The following is a 23,257-nucleotide window of genomic DNA, read 5'->3' on the forward strand; positions in this document are numbered from 1 at the left end:
TATATTCCCTTGCTTTGACTCATGGATCTTAGTAGTTCTTGGAAAAAGCAAAACACTAAACAGCACAAAATCATTACAGTTACTATGTAAAACAAAACAGAAACTGCATCCCCCAGCGCACACGTGCACTTAATGTACGTTTAGCATTTGATACACTACTGCGTTTTGTTCTGGGCTTTTCTGCCTTCCCCCACCAATTTCATTTTACACCATATTCTCTCATTTCTTTTGCTTTCTTCTTTTTCTCCCCCCTTGACTAAGGTTTTGACTTAAAACTGAAAATATTCTAAGTGACAAGTAAGTAGCCCCTTCTCAAATAAAACTTGCAATAACGTGCCTGGATTACATTAAGGAATGCTGGAGGGGATCCCAAAAACCGGCATTTGAATAGTCAACCTGACAATCCGAGGACATCATTGAAAGGGCTCCTGTTACCTAACTGACTTAGAGCTGATCAGTGTAATCCTCAGGACAATACATTGTCTGACTTCAGGAACCTGCTGCCATACCCCCTGGTGGGGTGTGGGGAGCTGGAGGGAGCCACTTGGGGGTGTCCCAAGCCTCTGCCTGAGTAATGGGACCTGAGCTGCCTTTCCCTCTGGCTCTGCTTCTCAACAATGAGAACCAAGACATTTCACAGAGTGAAAGAACTTAGATTTATTAAGGTGAATAACCTCAACATGGAGACACGAAGAGAGAGAAAACCACAGAAAGCCATCAATAGCTCGTGTCCAAATCCCAGGAAACAGAGTAGCAGTGAGGGTAAGTTTCTTGGCAGAAAAACCAGATTGGTCCAGAAAGAAGTTTTGGGAAAATGTTTGAACCAGTCTGGACAGAATGAAAATGTTTCTAAATGAGCTCTTTGACTAGTTTTCTCCTGGACAAGGTAAGACCAAATGAGGGGAGAGTACAGGTGTGGATAAACCTTTTAAGAGTAACAGACTTTCCTCTGGTTATTTAGCCCATTTCTGAGAATTCGTCTCAAGACTCTTTGAAGCATTAGAATGCAGGAATAGATACTCTAATGGCTATGACTCTTGTCACCTCCTGGATCTGGGTTGAATTGGTAAGTGGCACAATATCAGTCTTAGTATGAATAGCAGTACCTTCTGTCAAATGTCCCTCCCACTCAAGAAAAACATTCCCAATATTTGCTACTTGACACTTCTTAAAAAGAACACATCTATGGTGAGATTCTCATTTGAAACTGTTTAATCACAAAGAAAGGCACATGCATTTACACTCTGGCCTTACTTTGTTTCTGCCCACGAGAAAGAGGAGAGATACAGAATACCACTCTCTTCTGTATTTATATCCTGCCACCACAACTTAACAAAAATAAAGGATACCAAAGGGAAGGAGAGGAAGGGAAGTTGAAAATTAGAAAGCATATTCTATGGTTTCAACATAATTCTGAGTAAGATTAACAATCTTCAATGGCTTGAATAGCAAGATGGTCCTGTCGACTATCAGCATAGGCTATGGTTAGATTACTATTTCTTATCTCTTGTTCAAAGCTCTACTTCAAAGGACTACTATCAATTGTTCAAGTAGACAGCAAAAACTCGTAATGCCTTAGAGCACTCAAGAGTGAGGCAACTATGAAAGAATTCTTTCTTGGGTTAGAGGTAGGTTTGATGCATGTTGAAGAGAAAATGGCTGCTAATCTAGTCACGGTGCCAAAGTACTGACGAGTGACTCCGCACAGAAGCTGTTCCCTAGAAAATTAAGGAACTTAATTAGAAGTCATAATAATAGAGTCTATGGATCAAACAAATTAATTCGATGCTAGAAGAAGCTAGACATTGTATCCCATCAAACCATTCAATTTACTCTAGTAATTTTCTTAATGATTCATTCATTCAACAAGTATTTATTGAGCAACTACTAGTACACAATCACGACAGCCAAGCAGAGACTGCAACGATGAGCCTTGGTCAATCATCCTGGACATTTTTCTCTAAAAATTAACATTTTTTAAAAAGATTTTTATTTCTTTACTTGACAGAGATCACAAGTAGGCAGAGAGGCAGGTGGGAGCAGGGGTGGGGTGGGGGGGTATGCAGGCTCCCTGCTGAGCAGAAAGCCTGTTGCAGCCCTTGCTGGATCCCAAGATCCTGAGATCATGACCTGAGCTGAAGGCAGAGGCTTAACCTACTGAGCCACCAAGTGCCCCTAAAAATTGACATTTCATATATAAAGCTGAAGCCTTATGATTAGTCTAATCTACAGAGAAAAGATTCCTTTTATGGGACATAGTACTGTTAATCACAGCTTAATTTGATGGTGTATATGTGTGTAAGAAGAAGGAGTTTTAAAATGTGGACTCCAGAAAATAATACAGAGAATGGGGTTATTTTTAGGAAAGGGGGTTGGCCTTCCTGGAGGCACTCTATTTTTTTCCTCAAAATCACAGAGGTTCCGAAGGGCAATTATTTTCTAGAATCTCCTAAGATACTTCTTTGTGGACCAAGTGCCTGCAATTTACCCAACTTAAGGCAAAGGAGAAAAGCTTCAAGAATATACACCGAGTATAGGGAATTTATAATGAGGACTGAGTCTAAGGATACAATAGAAGCCTATGTGTTACAAAGGAAAGATGGATCTGGAATTTAAGTGTTTATTAAGTACCGATTCTACTAAATATTGTTTTGTGCATAGAAACAGACCAAGTTTATTGGAGAAACAGGTATTATCTAGTGATGCTAAAGCTTAAAGTCAAAAAGTAGAAAGGCAGTATCCTTAAATATACATACATTTAAGTATTATATATTTAAAATATGTATATATAAATATATATCTTATATATAAGCTATGCCTTGTTCCATTTTATATAAGCTTTGAAACAATAATAAAATAATCATTGGGACAAATCCTTATCTTTAAAGATAAGGATGAAAGGATTAAACACAGTATACTGTATTTTCAAGTGCAAGGACAACAAGGAAGTTCTCTGTAGAAAATGCCTATCTGTTTGAAGCACTTTCTTTGCCTTTCTTTCATTTCTCCACCTTTGCCTTGTGTTAGACTCTTCCCTCAGCAGTGCCCTAAAAGGTATGTGATACTTTTGTTTTCCAACACATTCTCTTGAGGCACCTAGTAACTTTTGCTCAGGATTCTAGACGGATTATAGCTGATTCGATTATATAAAACATTGCTTTTGTAGGTCGATGTCTATGTATCTGTTCTATATCCTCTTCTCCTCCATAGAGCACACTCAAAAAACAACCACCACCACCACGCCCCCTCCCCCAAGAAAACAAACCAAAACAAACAAAAAACTCTAATAGATTCATTGCAGGCTAATCCCAAAGGAGGAAGTTAACCCTTTGGTTTTTATCTCAGGTAACCTCCAGTTCAGTGTTCAGTTGTTCCCATTCAATTTCAGCTTCAGCCATCTACCTTAAAATCAAAATTTATGCCTCTTGCCAGAGTTGTAACATAAAAAGGCCAAACCTTGTTTTTCTCAAATTATTGGACATCTATGCTATCAATGCATCTCTTCCAAACTATGTTTTATTTTCAGCTCTGGTTCAGTGAGTTTCACTGTTGGCATGCATTAAAACTTGTGTTCCCAAAGTGATGCCATTTCTTTTTCCCTTCAAATCGGTCAAGACAGCAAAGGAAAACTAGACATTTTCTTTGCATAATAGAAAATAACCCTACTAAATAATTCACATAAAAGAAATTCCCTTTGGATATTAGAAAGTCAAAGACACTTGGTTTTGCTGGGTAGTCAAAGGTCTGTGTTAGAAGCAGCTAGTCTTCTGCTCAGTATGACATCTCAGGGCATTGAGAGAGGCCTAGTGAGTGGAAAAGCATTACTTTTAGTTCTCTTGAGAATGAGGAAACACAAAGACTAGGTCCAGCTGATTCAAACGGGGCTGATGCAACCCACCATGTCCTCAGTAGACTGAGCCGCAAGTTACATAAACCAGAAGGATGATTAATGTGTTTCAGGTTAGTCATGCCAAAATATGGTGTAGCAATCACCTACAGACATCCAGCTAAAGTCCATATTGCCCCCACTGTCCCAGAACCTAATGGATTGTTGGAAGGAATTGTTACAGGTGTCCCTCATCTAGGAAAACAAATTACCAAAATTCCAAACCCTCCAAAGAAGTTCCTATGATATAGCTCAAAATGCAATAGGATTTTCCCTGCAAGTTACCCTTAAGGTATAAGCTGCTTTATGCGTGTAAGCGTTGTTTGATTTGCAAAAACTTGAATTGCATTCAACGTTTCTGGGGCACATTCATTGTGTAAAATAGTACATGAATTGAAATTTCACCTTTTATTGAGTGATCAGCACAGAGGAACTGAAGGGAGAATATTAAGGTTCAAATATCCATTTTACACAAAACCATGGAGAGCCAAGGATAAGCAATCTGACCACAGCAGCCACAAACGTAAAGACTGAACCCAACCATGATCGAATCTTAAACTTCTAAAATACAGGTTTCAGGCACTGCAACTTCTTAATCTATTGAATGTTGACTATATTGTGTGAATCATTCAACAGTCACAACTCAAATTTGACCTTTCACTTTCTTATCTAGAGAAAATTTCATTTTCAAGTATCCAAGAATATTTAAACTATTCAAAGTATTTCAAGAGAACTTTTGGCACATGTCACCCAAGCTCAATAGCTAACAGTTGCTGCCACCTATAGGCCCAGTTTCAAGAGAAGGAGCTGGGACTTGAGCAGAGGCTTGCAAGGCTCAACAAAGCAAGTTCTTCCTGTCTCAGGGAAAAAGATATAGTTGGTACCCATTGACTGTTGATCCTGTTCGCAGAGAAAAATAGATTTAGATATGACAAATTTCACTGGCTCCATCAACCACAATTTCTTTAAACCACCTGGGGAGAGGGGTGGGCTGCAGAACTTTAAAGCAGCAACTCCTCTGCCCACAAAACAAACAAATGAAACAAAATGAAATCAAGTTACCAAGGTCTTCAGTCACATCACATTGTAATTGTCAGGGCCATACTATGATGCAAAAATAACTGACAAGGAGGGATTTTCCTTTATGTCAGTTAGCATGTTATCACATGTGAGAGTCTGAATTGTTTTAGATAGATTATCTCCCCTCCGGAGATTTTGTGAACTCTTCCCTGTGAGACCATACATCTATCTCTACCTATATCTATGGATGTGTATGTCTATATAATTATATAGATTATATTAATATATTTAAAACTGTCTTCTAATCTTTAAACTGGCATGTGAAAGTAGTCATTATTGTTTCCATTTTACTGATCAAAAAATTCCTAAGGCTGGGGCACCTGGGTAATTCAGTTCATTAAGCCTCCAACTCTTGTGATTTCAGCTCAGGTCGTGATCTCAGGGTGGTGAGACTGAGCCCCACCTTAGGCTCCATGCTCAGCAGAGCCAGCTTGGTATTCTCTCTCTCCCTCTGCCTCTCCCCCCATGCACTCTCTCTCAATGAGATCAAGTGCCACCTCAGAATTTGTGCTCAGCAAGGAGTCTACTTGGGATTCCCTCTCCCTTTGCCACTACCCTCCTACTCCCTCTCTCTGTAAAATAAATAAATCTTTAAAAAAAAAAAAAAGTTAAATCTCAGCTGCAGGACTTTTTGTCCATCAGAAAATTGGAAATATCATTTTAAAGACTAGAAGACTTTTAAAATCTATATTTATATATCTAGTACACACAAATGTATATGTTTATTCACTGAATATATTCTCAGAGAATAGCACACAACAAGCTTATAAAAATGTTAGCTCTGTAATACCCATTTTATGATATCTGCAAGTTATTTCACAATTGCACTTTTGTTTCTTTGTAAAGTGAGGAGTTTAGACAAAGTATTTTCTAGATTTCTCCTGGACTAAATGTTTAAGCACAAGGCTTTTGAGTCTAGTATACTCTCTACCCATATCGACTCAACCCATTTCTGTATTTGGGCTACACTTATGCTGGGTAATGGTTAACAATCAATGCCCTCCAGTAATGTGTTCCCTCTATATTCTAGGACACTGCAAGACCAGAGGAGGAGAAAAGTCTTCATGGCTGATGTCCATTTCACTATTTCTAGTACAATTGTCCCCTTGTTATGAGCTAAATTGCATCCCCCTCAAATTCATACATTGAAGTCCGAATCCCCAGTATCTCAAATATAACTGTATTTGGAGGTGGGACATTTGAAGAGTCGATCAAATTAAAATGCCATTAGGATGGGCCCTAAGCCAATCTGACTGGTGTCCATATAAGAGGAAATTTAGACACACATGAAGACACGGGGGTATGTACCGACAGAGGAAAGATTGTGTGAGAATACGGTGAGAAGTCCCCAGAAAAAGACAGCATTTGAGCCAAGAAGAGAGGTCTCAAACAAACTAATCCTGCCAACACTTTGATCTTGGACTACCAGTCTCTAGAATGCAAGACAAAATACAAGAAAATACATTTCTGTTGTTTAAGACCCTCAGCCTCTGGTATTTTGTACAGTGGCCCTAGCAAAATCATATACCTCTTGACCTAACTCTGACTTTGAACAAATTACTTAAGTTCTCAGATTTCTTATCAGAGAAATACAGATAAGAAATATATAAATATATAAAATACAGATAATACTTTGAAAGTTATAAGATTAAAAAAAAGATGATGTATATAAATGGCTTCCTATGTTGCTAACACAAAGTATTTACTCAAACATTAATTCTTCCACTTCCTGAATTCCGCCTCTGCTGCCAAGTGAACTTGAATAATCTTTGGAACGTAATTTCACATTTATTTTTTCTCCCAGTAGTCACTTGGTCTATGTGTACATAACTTGAGAAAATATTTTAAAATAAATATTGTTATGTAACATCTTTTGCGAATGTACATTAAATGTAGTTAGTTATATTTAACAAAATATTTTGTTGGAAAGAATATATACAAAATCAAAACTATCTTAATCCAGACTGTATAGGTACCATCTCCTGGTGAATTCTTCATATAGTCTTCACCACTTAGGTAAACACTTCAAAGTCTAACTGTTCATTCAAATACCTTAGGCATACATGTTTGCTAACCTAAAACCCTAATATATGATCAAGATCATCTTAATTTTTTTTTCTCTTCCCACCTTCTAGCAAGGCTCAAAAATGTTGGAGCTTGCTTCTCTTATACCTACCCTCTTCTCTCCTCCCACACTCCACCTTCAATTATATCCCAGTCCCTGTCTTATTATTAAGTGTACGGTTAATTCAGTATCTTCATTATACGTTTTTAAAAATTTACTTCTGCAGATTTTATGAACTAGCAAAGCTTAAGGATAATAAAAACAAAATCAATACACGTACTTGTAAAACTATACTAATTCAAGGAAGCGAAACTTTCAATAAGAACACCTTTACCTTTTTTATTCTTTTGGCCCAATTCCATGATATTTTTATTTCTCTTTCCTCCCTTTCCCTCAGAATTCAAACCAAAAGCAGATTCTTCCCAGAAGTCCATGAAAAAAAGAAAAATAATGAAAACAAACGTTAAGTTAAACTTTTTGCAAACTTTGGAAAATGAGCTGTTCTGGTTCATTTCAAATTTTTTGGCAAAGATCCAGAGTCAAATAGGAACCAAGATTACACATCCACAGTGAGGAGTGGAGAAGGTACATGGTAGAGACCTGACCAATTTCCATTTAATTAAAGAGAGTGCTAGCTTTGGTAAGAAGGTAAAATCAGAAGTTTTTCCCATATAGGACTTAGGGAATTTTAATTATTATAGCTGCAACATCTAAGATAGTAAAGTAATAAAGTTTTCAAACTGACAAAAGCTAGCATAACATGACAAAATTTAAAAAATCTTAACTTTACCATAAATGGCAAACACATAAATAAGAAAAATAACTTGAAATAAAAAAGGCAAAACTTAATCTAGTTCTTTAGGTACAGGTAGCACCAAGTATGACTAGTTATTTGAGAAATAGCAGTCGTATAAAAGAGGGACAATTCAAAGAATAGAACATTTATTAAAATTCCAATTAGTATCTTTGGTGGACACTGTTGTTTAATTGACTCACTCCCATTTGCAATTCCTTCTTTTAAAAACCTTCCAATGATTGGTCTATGGTAGCCATGTGGCCCAATTCTGGACTGTGATCTATAAATAGAAGTCACTGAGAACTTTCTGAGGAGTTTTTGTGTGTTTTTCTCCCACCCATTTAGCCTTAAAGGGCATTTTTAACAATAGTTACCTTTAGGTAAAAAAAAATCTATAGATTCAGTTCAGTCTTTTGTCTTTATCTCTTCTTGTTTGGAACCTGAAAAGATGCCTAAAAGGGTAGTAGTTCTCTTATGACCATTTAGAGATAAGCATGTTAAACATGGCAGAGCCCAAAAATGGAGACATCTTCTTTACTAAATCAACTTCAGTCTGCCTATCCCCAGATTCTCGCCTCAAGGGACAAATAAACACCCTTGTTAACCAAGCTACGGTAGTTGGATTCTCTACTGCTCATCACCAAACACACTTATAACTGATACAAGGTCCTCAAAGTGATTAATAAAGAAATTCATCCAGAAAACAAGAACACATTGTTGTGAAAAGGGAGGAATCAGGTAACCTAAAAGAATTCTTGTGATTGCAACATAACACTGGCAAATTTTTAAAAATAGGGCTAAAGGATGGAGGTAAAATCAGTTTCTCTGATTATAAGACAAAAAGCAGAGATATAAATCTAACAGTTCATAGAAATGGAAGATAAATCCAGTGGGCATGAAATCTGGCCCTGTAAGATCTCCAGAGAGAAAAGAGAAAACAAATGAGAGAATAAAATTTTTTAAAATAGAGAGAAATTAATTTTTCCCCTGAACTGAAATACAGCATAAATGCCAAAATGAAAAGAACCATTCCAAGTGTCAAACATGAGTGGAAAAAATACCTACGCCTTAGCATTTTATAGTGGAGCTTCAGAATTCTCAGAATACTGAATGGATCTACTAAGCTTCTAGGAAAAAAAGCATTTCATCTATAAAGAAATTCTCATCAGTCTGTCATCAGAAGATGCTCTTAGAAAATGTAGCAGTGTATTTTAGGTTTTACAGGCAAATGATTTTCAATGTAAAGTTGTACATTTTGATGAACTGTTATTTGAGTACAAGGATATGATAAGAGTCCAATTCCACTCTTGGTATTTTACCCCTGAGAGTTTTCTATCTCTACCCTTCTCTCTCTCTCACTTGCCCCACATTCAGGCAAACCTATAAAAAGGACAATGTACTACCTCTCTCAGCAATGGCAAGAAGTTCGTACCTTCCCTCTGACCTTACTCTGTAACCTTCACTCAAGCCATTTCTAACTGGTTTGGGTACCTGTCATCCTAATCTCCCCAGAAATCTTCATTATGTGAGTAATAAATATTTCACACTATGTTGTTGTATGTATGACATCGATTTCAACATTTAAACTGATTTTGCATGGGAGATTGATTCTGCTCACTTTGAGGCAACAATAAACGAGAGGCTAAAATAAATATATTACCTAATATACAAAGGCCTGAGAAACCCAACTTTCTATGTTTTTTTCTATGTCTCTTTTCTATGTATCTTTCTAAAAAAACAAAACATACAAAAAAAAAATCAACAACAACAAAAACAAAAAACTGTTGATGATGTTCTCCAGAAAAGTATAAAATGTTCCCAGGGTGACACCCATCTTAGAAAAAGAAATATGTTTCAGGACAGAGAAGACTTAATCCAAGAATATAATGCAAATAAATCCTGGGATTTATATAGCAAGGCCATAAATGAGTTAGACCAAATTAGAACCAGAAGTCAGAACTCCAAATAGCAGAATTTCTAGAATAACTTCAAGACAAATGGCATGATCAAAAAATTTAAATTTCTTAGTGACATAAGCATGTTTCTTATGTCAACAAACATAGAGGCAACTGAAAACTTCAGCTGGGAGAAAAGCTCAATAAAAAAGTTATTCAAATGGAAAGAAAATGAATTTGAGTAATGATTTTAAGCAATTGATGATATGAAATACAAACAAAGGAAAAGAATCCATCTGAGTTTGAGATCTACTTAGTGATACAGAGTTATTTCTTTCTTTGTGTGTCAAATTATACTATTTGGTTCTTCAGATAAAAATTTACACATATTACATGATGAATACTCTATTATTTTAATTTTAGAATCAATGTGTAATTAAATCATAGAGGATATAGGTTCAGATTACAATGTCATGAAAAACCTTAACAATGAAAATATCTTAGTTAACAAATATCTGAAACAAAGATGGAGAGGGTAAGAGGCTATAAGAGTTAGATATTGTGTATATACATATACACACATGAAAAGTATGTATATATAAAAGATTGTGTGTACACTGTGTCAACATACAATCTGTTTATGATATCTTTAAATGAATGGACGTTTTTAATTTTAATGATGCCTAAGTATCAATCTTTCCCTGATGATGCTATCCTGGGCTGGTAGTTTTCTTTTAGGGAAGTTTTAAATTATGGATTTGATTACATTTATAGGACTATTCTGATTTGTCTGTTTCTTGTTACGTCAGTATTGGTAAGTTAATTTTTAAGGAATATGCTCATTTCATAGGAGTTGTTAAATTATTATAATAAAGTTGCTGGGGCCCCTGGGTGGCTCAGTGGGTTAAAGCCTCTGCCTTCGGCTCAGGTCATGATCCCAAGGTTCTGGAATCAAGCCCCACATCGGGCTCTCTGCTCAGCAGGGAGCCTGCTTCCTCCTCTCTCTCTCTGTCTGCCTCTCTGCCTACTTGTGATCTCTGTCAAGTAAATAAATTAAAAAAATCTTCCAAAACAAACAAACAAAAAAATTATTATAATAAAGTTGCTTATATTATCTTCTTTCCATGTGTATACATATGTTTGTGTACATATCTTAATTTTTTAGTATTAAAATATATACACACAAAATCTTAATTTTTAAATTTATATATATATATATATGTATAGGTATAAAATACATAAAGTATTGCCATGAAGAAAATAATGACAAACTAATATTTTAAAAGTTTAAAAAACTAATTAAAAAACTAATATTTAAAAGTTTCCTTACCTATATAATATGAAAATAATATCTACTCTGAAGTTAAATTTAAAAAAACCTTTGTAAATGAAACATAAAATGAAGCAATTAATATAATTTTATTCTCATCTAATATTTAGAAGATCCACGTGAGGAGTAATCAAACAAATATGGATGTTACAAAGACTTAAAAAAAATGGACTAGTCCAAATTTTCATCTTTCAACAAGATGTATTGTTCTATGAGTATAGCCAGAGGGAGAAACAGAAAATGAAAAAAAAAAATTGCTAATGTAGACAGAATATATGCTCTTCCAAATAAATTTAAGCCAGTGAAGAAAATACAGCCCCTATTTACTAATTTTCACTAATATCAACTCTTTACTCCATCAAGAATATGTCAACTAGTCTCTAAAAAAAGAATGTCTTCTGATCTCATAGGAAATATCTTATAGATCCAAAGCTACTCAGATAGAGAAAAAAGACTTTTAAAAAAAAAAAAAAAAAGGAGAGAGAGAAAATAATCTGACATGAAACTGGTCAATCTAAATGAACAATAAAAGTTGCAAAAAAAAAAAAAGTATTGGAGAAATCTATTAATGGTATTTTAACTTTTAATTTATATCCTAGGATTCATCTAGGAATCCTATTGTTCTTAAATGACTTAGAAATTGATGTGCAGAGAAATGTGTTTTGTTTTTGTTTTTAGGGAGCTCTCCCCACCCAATGTGGGGCTGAACTCATGATCCCAAGATCAATGGTCTCAACCTCTACCAACAGAGTCAGCCGGGCTCCCCCAGAAATGCCTTTTGTAATAAGGAGTATTGGCTGAGACTATGCTCCCAAGTTTTTGCTTCCTTATAAAACCTTAATTCTCTGGAATTATTGAATATGCTCTTATTTTATTTTAAAGGTTGTATTTATTTATTTGAGAGAGAGAGATAGAAATGGGGAGAGAGCACGAGCGGAAAGGAGAGAGAGAAGCAGGCTGTCCACTGAGCAGGGAGCCCAATGCAGGACTCGAACCCAGGACCCTGAGATCATGACCCGAGCTGAAGACAGATGCTTAACCGACTGAGTCACCCAGGTGCCTCAAGCTCTTCTTTTAAAGGGCAAGTGTACCCTTTCTATAGAGGTAGAGCCTTAAATTCTGTTTTGAAACTCTTTTTTTCCCCTATTCTTTTTTTGAGACATGGAACTTTGGATTATTCAATGTGAAAATCAAGATCTCTTCTGGAATTGTAAGATCTTAAAAGATGGGGGACTCAGCCATGAAGGCAACTGTTTTCCTGTGGCTGGAAAGTAGACTTAAAGGGCCCAAAGTTCAGGTGAATGGGTTCTAAGAGGAAAGTGGAAGTGAGCAAGGCCAAGGACAAGCTGGAGTGGAAACAGGGGGTAGAGAAGCACATTTAGGGGGGGGAGTTGACAGAGAATTGGCTGGGGTAGGAAAGACTACATTTGTTTCATCATTTTTTATAAGAGCCACACATGTGCCATTGTTAGAGGCTGCATTCTAGACAGAGATAGCCTCGGGGTAGAGTAGAAAAAAATGAAGTGGATTGAAAGGGAGAGAATAACCATTATCTTCCAAAATTCCATCAAGTTAGTTGCCCTGTACCACTAAGTTTGAAGAAAATAAGGACTCATTAAAACTTGTCTCCAAAATAAATTGCTGTTGCAATGTTCAATTAACTAATGTGAACAGCTATTTATTTCCTAAGGTATTATATTCCACAATTCAGATAAGATAATAAATAACTTTAAAATGAATAAACATAGTGTTCTTCTGTGTAGGCTAAAGTTTGCTAGGATATGCAAAACAAACCCCTGAATAACTAAAGAAAAATGGAAATTCATTGATACATTAGGAATCATTTTAAAAACAACTTTTGGGGCACCTGGATTAAGCAGGTGACTCAGTTTTGGCCCAGGTCATGATCTGGAGGTTTGGGATGGAGCCCCGCATCAGGCTCTGTGCCCAGTGGGGAGTCTGCTTGAGGATTCTCTCTCCCTCCCCCTCTGCCGGTCATTTCGATCGTGCATGCGTGCACTCTCTCCCAAATACATATACACATACATACATACATACAAACTTTTTTCCCCCTTCACTTTCTGAGAAACAGTATTTTAATAGTAGGCTTTGGTATTCCTTCAAGATAAGGAATATTCTTAACAAGTAACTTTTGTACAGCCTTGGAATTCAAACTCTAGTTTCCAATGAGAATCCATGGATGGTGTCTATGAACTTTCTAGAACTATATAAAAATATTGGCCTTAAATGCATTTTAATGAATTTTTTTTTCTGAGAGAATATTCACCAGTTTATCAGATTCTCAAAAGGAATCCAGTATCACCAAAATGGTTAAAATCACCAGTAGTCCCCAGAGGGGGCCACTCCCATTCTACTGGAATAGACCACCCTGGAGACCCTCCCCACTGAGCTTCTGCAGGAAAGAACCAATCGTTCGCATCAGGTTGCCCTTCCTCTCCCCAGTGGGAGGCACTTCTTTGTCTCAAAAGCAGGGAGAGATGCCACCCTCTCTCTCATGACTGCCAGTCACGTGGAACAAATAGTGGGTAAGCATGGCCTCTTCTTTTCCTTCTTTCTTGTAAGGAACATAGGAGTCAGGGCCCCGGGTCTGCCTTCTGTGGGGTCGGAGAGAGAGGCCAGGACGCCTCGTGCCATAGACCATAGTCTGCTACACAGATCCAGCTCTCTCTGAAGAAGGGTTGCAAGGCTGTGTTTTGAGGACCCATATTAGAAGGCTCCTTGGCTTGGCCTTAGGGTCTTGTCACATTCTTTGATTAAGCTTTAATTTGGGAGCCACAACTTTAAGAATTGGACCTCCATTAGGATGCCTGTGTGGCTCAGTCGGTTAAGTGTCGGCCTTTGGCTCACGTCATGACCCGAGGATCCTGGGATCGAGCCCCACATCAGGCTCCTTACTCAGCAAGGAGCATGCTTGTCCCTCTACCTGCTGCTCCCCCTGCTTGTGCTCTCTCTCTCTGACAAATAAATAAATAAATCTTAAAAAGAAAGAAAGAAAGAAAGAATGAATTGGACCTCCATTCATATTGTTGCTTCCCCCACCTCAATTTCAGTATTTCTTCTTCACCAGTTAGAGCCCAGAAGGGTAGATAAGCACATACCTGAGAATCCAGAACGGTGGTCGCAACCTCTAGAATAGCCTTTGCCATTTGCAGCGTATTTTCACATCTATTATTTCCTTTACTCTTTGCAATAACCCCGAAATTTAGGTCCAGTATTATTGTTACTGCCATTGTTACTGCTGATGGACAAGGCTGAGGTTTCCAAGCAGATCACTGGACTCCAATACATTGTTGTTTATATTTCCTTATCCCCACAAATACAAAGCCAAGGGTCAGTCCCCTGAGGGTGGTATGTGCCCCTAGAGTCCATTCAGAGATCATGATCTGATGAGAACCTGACATCCTTCCAGGAAAGTGTTTTAAGTGGCCGCCCTTTAGGGAGTCCCTTTTCCCCTGACACTTAGACAAACAGCATTGCCTTCCTTGTATCAACCCCATCACTGCTGTGACCTTAACTAGCAATATAAACTGAGACCTAACTTACCAAAATACACAGAAGCCGATGTTAGAATAGGTAGAATACGGATGCTTTAATTCCCACAGATGAGCACCAGAGAAAGAAACTAAATTAACTCATTCCTGACTAGCCTAATAATATGGAACTATCATTAATGTCTCTTGGCTGATGAGAAGCAGGATATATGTCCCAAAGGTCTGTGAGGGCAATTGGGAGATCAGGCCCCACTGTAATGGAGCCACACTTTAATATGGTTTTGTTACCTATTTGTCTAAATTCCCACTAGCTTCCTTTGTTATTAAGCATCCTCCTGGCTGTATCAGTTTCTCTCTCTTAGGCCACTTTATCCCAAGCTCCTCCTCCTTTTCTCTCCTGTCTCAGCTAGGAGCCGTCTCCTCTCCTCTCTATTCTCCTGGGCTCTGAGTGATCTGGCTTTTTACTTGGGTAATCTCATAGGCTGCTTTTTGGAAGGATTCCCTAAGGAGAGGATTCTATGAGAGACAAGAGAAACTAGACCACTATCTAGACAGGAGGGACTGCTTAATAACTGGGATGTGAGACGGGGTTAATATGTGATTAAAAACATAGCTTTGGAGACAGAGATGGACATTCCAATATTCATATCCCAGCCCTGCCACACATACTTTGTCTAGATCTCTTAAGTTGGCCAAGCGTCAGCTTGCTCATTTGTCAGTATGGGGATAACAGCGCCGGCTTCCGGCTGGTCTGAGAGCAGTGCTGTTTACAATTCATTGATGACAGCCCGTTACAGGATTCTCTACTCCTTCTCCTGTTGCTTTGACCAGCCAGAAAAAGGGGGGGGGGGGGGCTTCTCCCTCTCATTGCTATGAGATTAAATGAAATAATACATGTAAAATGATTTCTACAATGGCTGATAATAGGTGTTTAATAAAGGAAAAACAGCATTTTTTAGCATAAACAAAACTATTTTATTGCCATTTATCTCAGTGATGGGTTTTCGTGTGCCATATGATCCCCTGCCCTCGAAACTTCTTAAAGGAAGACCTTTCATCTTATATACCTTGGCATTTTATACTTTGGCATTAATACTCTGCAGTTTGCAGAGAGATCCCGTAAAATTTGTTGAAAGTAACAAGGGATTTGCATGTCATATCACGTCCTCACTGTAGGATTGATCTCATTATTTAGCTATGACACCTGCCCCTCACATTCAAAGTTGATGCTTCTGACTTGTCTGTAACAGACGGTATGTTCCACAGAGCGTGGAACAGTGACGGTCTCCCAGCTTCACTGCTGTGCTTCAGGACTATTGAAATGAAGCTGCAGAGCCCTGGTCAGGCTGAGCAACCTGCAGAAGACAGGGCAAGGCATGGGGCCGCTCCACTTCCCCCTTGTCAGCATTCTGTTCAAGGGACCCCATGGAGAAGGGATGGTGACCTCGGGCGTAGAAGGCCACCAGTCTGAGAGGGAGACTTTATTCTACCAACATCTCACCGTGGCCAGAATTCTTTTACTCAGTACTTCGTTTTTTAGAGGAGGAAGAGGATTAATGAAAAAAAAAAGAGGAGGGGGAATAAAAATCTCCGTCATAGATCTTCCAAGGGTCTATTTTGAGTTAGCGACCCTTCCTTTGCAACAGAACAGTTTAAATCTCCAGGGGTAAAGGTACCAAACCAACTGTTTTTAATGATGGTCAGTGTGAATCGGGCTTTTCCAAAATGTACATTGGATCAGACTTCGCATGGTTCAAAAAGGCACTACCTTTTTAAACGGAATGTTTTAAAGGTATTCATAAACAAGAACGTACTTTTATGAGAAGACTAGTCCAAGATAGATACATTCTATCCAGCAGAAAATAAACTTTTTTTTCCACTTTAACTGCTAATGAATCTGAGTTTTTTGTTTGTTTTTGTTTTGTTTTGTTTTCGAAGTACCAAATGACCTCTGCAAAGAGTCTTCCTGCTGATTCTGAATGAATCAGTGGCTGGTAATGTCATTTAGCATTCCCCATTGAAGATGAGTCTGCAAGCCGGTCTGACTTGATTAGAAACCAGTGACAGTACGTGTCTTCATATTGCAGGAAACCCTGCAGAATGTGCCTGGTGTGTTGAGAAAATCCCATGTTTTGTAAATAACCTCCCTCAAGTCTGATCTGAAAGTGCTCTCTTCCTGATTTCATCAATAAGGTTACTATGTGACTTTAAAAAATTCCACTGCTCTAGGAAAACTTCTGTTTCCTTTTATGCCCAGATTTAGCAGGTTTTTCAAAGCCCTTCTTATTAAGAAAAGTTGTGGCTGGAAAAATGGATAAGTAGTTACAACTATTCCAGGAAACTATAAATATTCTGGTTTAAGCCATTTAAGAAATTATCCTCTCCTTTATTGTCTCCCAGGGCCCACCTACAACCGGGTGCTGCCCTCCCAAAGTGAAGTGGATGGTCCTAAATGATCATAGGTAGGTTTTAAAAAATAAACACAAAATTAGTTTCACACCTACTTAGACAGCTTAGAATTTTAATGTGTGAAGTATGCCAGGACTCTGCAGTGAAATAAAGCTTTGCATTCAAACGGATGTCAGCCAATCAGAAAACAGTACAGAGCGCTGCCCATTTCATAATTAGGGAGCATTACTCCAAGTTCTAGATTTTACTTATTAATGAATAAAGCATTTCTTGACCCAGTTTTGCCATTTATTCATAAGGACCTTGTTTTCAAAAAGTGTTAAAATAGCATGAAGGCCCTGATTTATGCCCACCAAATCCAGGAAATTCAAAGTTAATCCTCAGAACTATTTGTGTCTAGTTTTGCAGCAAACATTCTATATAAAACTGTGCTCTGTTCGAGGATAACACAGAGGATCGAGACTACAGCATGGTTCCCTGCAAGCTTGAGTTTTTCAGCATCAAATCTTTGGATCGTATGCCAACATGTTTTCTACTTCATTTCTGTCTCAGCTGTAGCCTTATTTCAGTCTTTTTTTTTTTTTTTTAAGATTTTATTTATTTGAGGGAGAGAGAGAGAGGGAGACAGTGAGAGAGCATGAGAGGGGAGGTCAGAGGGAGAAGTAGACTCCCCATGGAGCTGGGAGCCTAATGTGGGATTCAATCCCAGGACTCGGGAATCATGACCTGAGCTGAAGGCAGTCACTTTACCCACTGAGCCACCCAGGCACCCGCCTTATTTCAGTCTTGCTTGCCTATCCTTGGCTGATACCCTTTGACGTCCACAAGACTGCATCAGACAGACAGGAGCAATGTGCACCTTTGACTGGATTCCCATGGGGGTAGGAACCCTCAGACTGTGGCAAGTGAAAACATGTCCAAAGGGCTCCTTCTTTTCTCCTTTGCCAAATCCTGGAACCATTTTTAAACATGCCAGATATTGACAAAATGTTCTTTGTGAAAAGAAAAGACCACCAAAAACAATCGGAATGTGAATCAATAGACCACATTTCTGTTCCCTCCTCCACAGAACACCATCTGGCTCCATCAAGCTGGTCAGAACCCTACTTATCCATCCTACAGTTACCATTCAGAGGCCACCACTTTCAGCAGATTATCCCTGTCTTCGTGTCCCAGTTTCCTCAAGTGTGACATGCATGGAAAAGATTCAGCTTTCTAAGGTCTCCTCTTGAAATGCTGTCTCTTTGTAACCTCCCCAGTACACAGTGACTTTCCAGCTCTGAACTTCAAGAATATTCCTCTGTCCTGTTCATTTACTGCTTACATGAGCTCAAGTCCCAGCTTTACCACATGCTAGCCTAGAAACTCTGAGCAAGTTATGTAATCCCTAAGCTTCAGTTTCCTCATCCGTAAAATGCTGATCATGATGGTTGTGGTATACACTGCAGAATTGTTTCAGGGACTTCAGAACAGAACCCACGTAAAGAGCTCACCACAATGCTGACATTAAGTGCTCAATAAATTTTAGTTAGAGCTACCTCTAGCTATTTTTTCATATGTAAGTTTCCTGTCATCCCAAACATGATCATAAGCTACTTGAGACCAAGAATGCATGATGTTTATATGCCCATCTTGCTTATCCTAATGGCCTAAAAATAGGAATTCAATAGTATTTTGTTGATTTCTTGATAATTACCACTTTATGTCTGATTTTCAGTCATTAACTACCCTGTCTTGAGTTTTTCTATATATATAGCTGTGAGTTCTGCCAATTCAACCTTTAAAACCATATGAAGTCTACCAAAAAGTTATTAGAAGAATTCAGAATTCAGTAAAATTACAGGGTATAAAATTAATACCCAGAAATCGGTTGTGTTTTTATACAATGATAATGAAGTAACAGAAAGAAATTAAGAGTAAATCCCATTTACAATGCTAGCAAAAAGAATAAAATGCCTAGGAATAAATTTAACCAAGGAGATTAAAGACCTGTACTCTGAAAACTATAAAACACTGATGAAAGAAATGGAAGATGACACAAATGGAAATATATTCCATGCTTATGAGCAGGAAGAAGTAATATTAAGAGGTCCATACTATCCAAAGCAATCCAGAGATTCAAGGCAATTCCTATCAAAATACCAACAGCGTTTTCCACAAAACTAGAACAAAATGATACTAAAATTTGTATGGAATCACAAAAGACCCCAAAGCAATCTGGAGAAAGAAGATAGATAGAGGTATCACAAGCCCAGATTTTAAGATATACTACATAGTTATAGTAATCAAAACAGTATGGTACTGGCACAAAAAAGACAACAAAATTGATAAAACACAGAAACAAACCCATGCTTATATGGTCAATTAATCTACATCAAAGGAGACAATAATATGCAATGAGGAAAAGACAGTGTCTTCAATAAATGGTGTTAGGAAAACCAGACAGTACACACAAAAGAGTGAAATGGGACCACGTCCTTACATCATACACAAAAATAAACTAAAGTGGGTTAAAGACCTAAATGTAACATTTTAAATCATAAAAGTCCTAGAGAACAACACAGGCAACAATTTATTTGATACTGGCCTTTTACTAGTTAAGTCTAGAAACATTTTTCTAGATAGCTCTCCTCAGGGAGGGGAAACAAAAGTAAAAATAAGCTATTGGGACTGTACTAAAATAAAAAGATTTTGTGCAGTGAAAGAAACCATCAACAAAACAATAAAGTAACTCACTGAACGAAGATATTCACAAATGATATCTCCAATAAGGGGTTAATATCCAAAATATAAAAAGACTTTGTAGAACTCAATACCAAAAAACAGAAAAACAAAAACAAAACAAAACAAACAAAAAACAACCCCCCAAAACCCGAATTTGATTTAAAGATGAGTAAAAGACCTCAATAGACTTTTCAAAGAATATACAGATAGCCAATAGACACATGAAAAGATGCTCAAAATCACTAATCATGTGATGCAAATGCAAGGGAAATGCAAACCAAAATCACAACGATCTATCACCTTACACCTGTCAAAATGGCTAGAATCAAAAAGAAATGACAAGTACTGCTTACGGTGTGGAGAAAAAGGAACCCTCATGCACCGTAGGAATGGTAGGAAAGTAAATTGGAGAAGCCCCTGTGGAAAACAGATGTAGGTTCCTCATAAACTTACAAATAGAAATATCATATGTCTAGTAATTCTACCAGGTAATAATCAAAGAAAACAAAAACACTAATTTGAAAAGATACACACTCCCTATGTTTATTGTAGCATTATTTACAATAGCCAGGATATGGAAGCAATCCAAGTGTCCCTCAATAGATGAATGGACAACGTTGATGTGGTATGTGTTTATACACACACATATATATTGCACGCACACACACACACACACCATACAATAGAATATTACTGAAAGGATGAGATTTTTGCCATTTGCAACAACACGGGTGGACCTAGAGGGTTTTATGCTAAGTGAAAGAAGCCAGATTGAGAAAGTCAAATACCATATGATTTCACTTACATGTGAAATGTAAAACAAAACAAAAAGCAGAAATAGACCCATAAATACAGAGAACAAACAGAAGGCTGCGAGAGGGGTAGAGGGATAACCAAAATGGGTGAAGGGGGTAAGAGATACAGGCTTCCAGTAGTAGAATGAATAAATCACGAGGATAAAAGGTGCAGCATAGGGAATATAATCAAAAGTACTTAAGAGCGTTGTTGCGTACTGACCAATGGTAGCTACAATTGTGAACATTGCATAATGTATAGATTGGTCCAATCACTAGCTGTACACCTGAAACTAATGTAATATTATGCGTCAACTATAGTTTAAAAAAAACAAGTATGGAGATAAAGATTCATGATACAAGTTCAAATTGTTTCTAATTTCATTGCTATTGAAATAATTTTAGAAGACTGGTCTAAAAGCAAGCACTGAAAAAGGCTGAACTGAACGTGATATCAGACTGTTTGGAAGCCATCGTTTTCCTCAGTACAATGAATATTCAAGGGTTTTGAGTTTATCTGTGTTTGGCATTTGGTTTTGAGAGAAGGGAGGAGGGAGGGATGAAAGAAGAAGTACAAAGAGATCTAAAGGAAGAAAGGAGGAAGGGAAGGAGGAAGAAAGCAGAAGGTGAGAGCAGACAAAGGGAAGATGGACAGGATGACGGAGAGAAAGGTGCTCCATACGGGGTTGGGTGAGGGGGAGACAAAAAGAGCAAAGCTATCCTGTCTCTGAAGCTGTGGAGAAAGCTCGGTCTAGGTCCAAATGTGCAGCCTGCTTACTTGCTTACCTTTCCCAGTAAATGTTAACCAGAAACATGAGAAGAACCTAAAGAGGGTTTCACTCAGAAGCTAAAATTTGGCCAAATATTCCATTCTATGACTGTTCTTCTTTGATGGAGATTCCCGTCGTGGAATAGAAGAGAATGGGTCGGCAGACTAAAGGAGCCGCATTCAATCATCATTTCTACCCCATCTGACTTTTTCACAGGGGCCTCTTCGGAGGCTGAGGTGTACACAGACGTGTTTTTTAAAGACTTTCACCAAGTGCTTCACCACCCCCCTCTCCCGCTCCACACATCAGAGACTTCTAAAATTCCAGGTCTGGCAAAGGAAAAAGAAATGGCCACACTGACTTCCCAGCTAAATGCACCTCCCAAGGAACCAGCGCTGGTTCATGAAGAACTTTCAAGAATCTACACCGAGATCTTCTGAGTTGCTAAATAGTCAGCCTTTCAGTTGACTTAAGAACACAACGCTCTTAACCAAACCCTGGCCCCACTGGGGAAACCAATCAGACACCAGGCTTAAAACCTCAAAAGTGACATGAATAGTTTTCTGTGAATCGGAGGTAAAGGGTGGCATTGTTAGGAATTACCCATGTTTCCAGGCAGATTGGACTATGTAGAAATTGATTAACACACCAAAGTCCCATTCTACCCACATTTGGGGGGAAAAGGCTCTGCTTCTCGTCTTCACAGGCGGCTTATCTCTGCAGGCTACAGAGATTTTCAGTGAAGAGTAAATCTGTTTTGTAGAGGAGGCATTAGCAAAGATCCCTGTAAGATAATAATTTTCAAAGTCACAACTATCACAAGTGGGGGGTTTTTTGGTTTTAACTGCAAATGTAATCAGCAAGCCGAGTGGTGGCTGCCCCTCTGACAGGCCCTCAGATTTACTGGATGCCTCAGCTCCCACAAGGGAAGAAATCATTTCCTGTGAATTCCAAGTCCTGCAGGTTCCTGAAATGGAGCCATTTCCTCCTGCTGCTGAGCGCCCTCCCTGACTATCTCTCCAAGGGCTACATTCCTCCACTGCGTCGCTGTGGACATCCCTGGCCCGTTTCCATGGAGGCACATAGCAGGAGACTCTTGTGCCGGGTACTGGGCCAAGAACTTTTCACTCTTAGAAAACACATTGGCCTCTAGAATTTCCGTGCTATTTGAAAACAGATACTTCAGTTTTCAAGGCGTTCTCTTGTGATACATGCAGCTCTATTATGACTTAAGTCAGGCCATGTCACAAGATGGAAAACCAGAAATGGACAAGGGTTAGAAGAGCAGAATTGACGTCAACCTCCCCAGGTGTGTTTCCATTGTATGACTAGGGAACAATGCCTTCACGTTCTGAAACCAGGACAGAGTGTCGCTGAGTCAGATGGCTTAAGTTTGGAATCACAGCCCTACCGCTCCTAGTTAAGCACTTTGGTACGTTTCTTGACTTAGAGCTCTGAGTCTCAGTTTCCTCATTTGTACAATGTAGATTTAAAAAACAACAACACAACAAAAAAACAAAAAACGACTCGTAGGGTGGTTATGAGAACAAAATGACATAAGGTAGAGAAGAGGCAGAGAGGAAGCGGTCGATAAGCACGCCTTCCCTGACATAAGGTCAGAGTAGCTAAAGGACTTGATATCAAAAGAGAGTCATTATGGAGATGAAAATTCATGTTTCCTAACCTGTTTAATGACCTGTTAAACTAAATCACCTCCCTACCAAGTGGTTGCCTTTCTCCAAAGATTTTTAAAGAAGTTAATCCTCCTGTCATGTTACAGTCAATTGGCTCAAGAATGTTAAGGTTTTTTTTTTTTTTTTCTTTCTCCTTCTTCTTCCTTAACTTGGGAAAGTTTGAGTTTATTTAAAAAGAAAAAAAAAAAAGTTTTTCTCTGCCATCATCCCTGCCCTTGCTTGCTCCTTGAGCCCTTCAATTCAGCTTCAAAAGCCCGTGGCTGTTAAGTTCCCCCGCAGAATCCTTCCCAACTTTATCAAGC

At 38.2% G+C, this 23,257-nt stretch overlaps 1 long non-coding RNA gene across 1 annotated transcript; it reads left to right on the plus strand.

Moving 5' to 3' along the window:
* Positions 1-1,024: 1,024 nt before the first annotated feature.
* On the plus strand, positions 1,025-21,544 carry LOC116871547. The gene is made up of 3 exons (XR_004383424.1): positions 1,025-1,066; positions 9,202-9,352; positions 21,478-21,544. It is a non-coding gene; the product is annotated as an uncharacterized LOC116871547 (long non-coding RNA).
* The last annotated feature ends 1,713 nt before the right edge of the window (positions 21,545-23,257 follow it).

The sequence above is a fragment of the Lontra canadensis genome, unplaced genomic scaffold, assembly GCF_010015895.1.
Source record: "Lontra canadensis isolate GAN:19392208 unplaced genomic scaffold, GSC_riverotter_1.0 scaffold26, whole genome shotgun sequence".
NCBI classification, from domain to species: domain Eukaryota; kingdom Metazoa; phylum Chordata; class Mammalia; order Carnivora; family Mustelidae; genus Lontra; species Lontra canadensis.